The sequence below is a fragment of the Chiloscyllium punctatum genome, unplaced genomic scaffold (assembly GCF_047496795.1).
Source record: "Chiloscyllium punctatum isolate Juve2018m unplaced genomic scaffold, sChiPun1.3 scaffold_800, whole genome shotgun sequence".
Lineage (NCBI taxonomy): Eukaryota > Metazoa > Chordata > Chondrichthyes > Orectolobiformes > Hemiscylliidae > Chiloscyllium > Chiloscyllium punctatum.
The window spans coordinates 13,283-15,000 of record NW_027310534.1 but is presented as its reverse complement, the minus strand read 5'-3'; positions in this window follow the sequence as shown (position 1 = coordinate 15,000).

The window sequence follows — 1,718 nt, the reverse complement described above, 5'->3', positions numbered from 1 at the left end:
CAATAGACCGCCGCACCGGCCTCTGACTGACTCTCAGAATGGACGGAAAGAGCCGGGTAAGCCTTTCAAAAGATTCGACCACGTGCCGAAAACTTTAGACTTCCGTGAGCTCTCCGGCTTGCACCGAGACCCGAAGTCGACGTGCGAAGCACCACGGGACCCCTTTCGCCTGCAGGTCCCGAGCCGCCTTTATTTGCTGTTACGAGCATCGTGTGCCCCATACCTGCGTGACGAGCACCGCAGGGCGGCAGAGCCATCGCACTTGGCCGGGTGGCAGAGGAGGACCAGACTATTCACAGATAGCGGCCCAACGACTCCCAGAGCCGGTCGTGCGGCGCGCGAGGTCTGCTCTCTTCACAAGAGGCTTTATTAGGGAGTGCTAAGGCAAGGTTCTGTGCCCTCCACCCTCATCGCAACACCCATGGGAGCCTCCGGTCGTCAATAGACCGCCGCACCGGCCTCTGACTGACTCTCAGAATGGACGGAAAGAGCCGGGTAAGCCTTTCAAAAGATTCGACCACGTGCCGAAAACTTTAGACTTCCGTGAGCTCTCCGGCTTGCACCGAGACCCGAAGTCGACGTGCGAAGCACCACGGGACCCCTTTCGCCTGCAGGTCCCGAGCCGCCTTTATTTGCTGTTACGAGCATCGTGTGCCCCATACCTGCGTGACGAGCACCGCAGGGCGGCAGAGCCATCGCACTTGGCCGGGTGGCAGAGGAGGACCCGACTATTCACAGATAGCGGCCCAACGACTCCCAGAGCCGGTCGTGCGGCGCGCGAGGTCTGCTCTCTTCACAAGAGGCTTTATTAGGGAGTGCTAAGGCAAGGTTCTGTGCCCTCCACCCTCATCGCAACACCCATGGGAGCCTCCGGTCGTCAATAGACCGCCGCACCGGCCTCTGACTGACTCTCAGAATGGACGGAAAGAGCCGGGTAAGCCTTTCAAAAGATTCGACCACGTGCCGAAAACTTTAGACTTCCGTGAGCTCTCCGGCTTGCACCGAGACCCGAAGTCGACGTGCTAAGCACCACGGGACCCCTTTCGCCTGCAGGTCCCGAGCCGCCTTTATTTGCTGTTACGAGCATCGTGTGCCCCATACCTGCGTGACGAGCACCGCAGGGCGGCAGAGCCATCGCACTTGGCCGGGTGGCAGAGGAGGACCAGACTATTCACAGATAGCGGCCCAACGACTCCCAGAGCCGGTCGTGCGGCGCGCGAGGTCTGCTCTCATCACAAGAGGCTTTAGGGAGTGCTCAGGCAAGGGTCAGCCCGCAGCCTTCCTGGCAACACCCAGGGGAACCAGGCCACTCGCGTCTCTCGCCTTCATTTTCGACACGAGCGCCTGCGGAGGGCCACCACCCCCTCCGATTGTCAAGAGACCTCCGCACCGGCCTCTGACTTACTCTCAGAATGGACGGAAAGAGCCGGGTAAGCCTTTGAAAAGATTCGACCACGTGCCGAAAACTTTAGACTTCCGTGAGCTCTCCGGCTTGCACCGAGACCCGAAGTCGACGTGCTTAGCACCACGGGACCCCTTTCGCCTGCAGGTCCCGAGCCGCCTTTTATTTTTGTTACGAGTATCGTGTTCCCCAAACCTGGGTGACGAGCACCGCAGGGCGGCAGAGCCATCGCGCTTGTCCGGGTGGCAGAGGAGGACCAGACTATTCACAAATAGCGGCCCAACGACTCCCAGAGCCGGTCGTGCGGCAGGCGAGG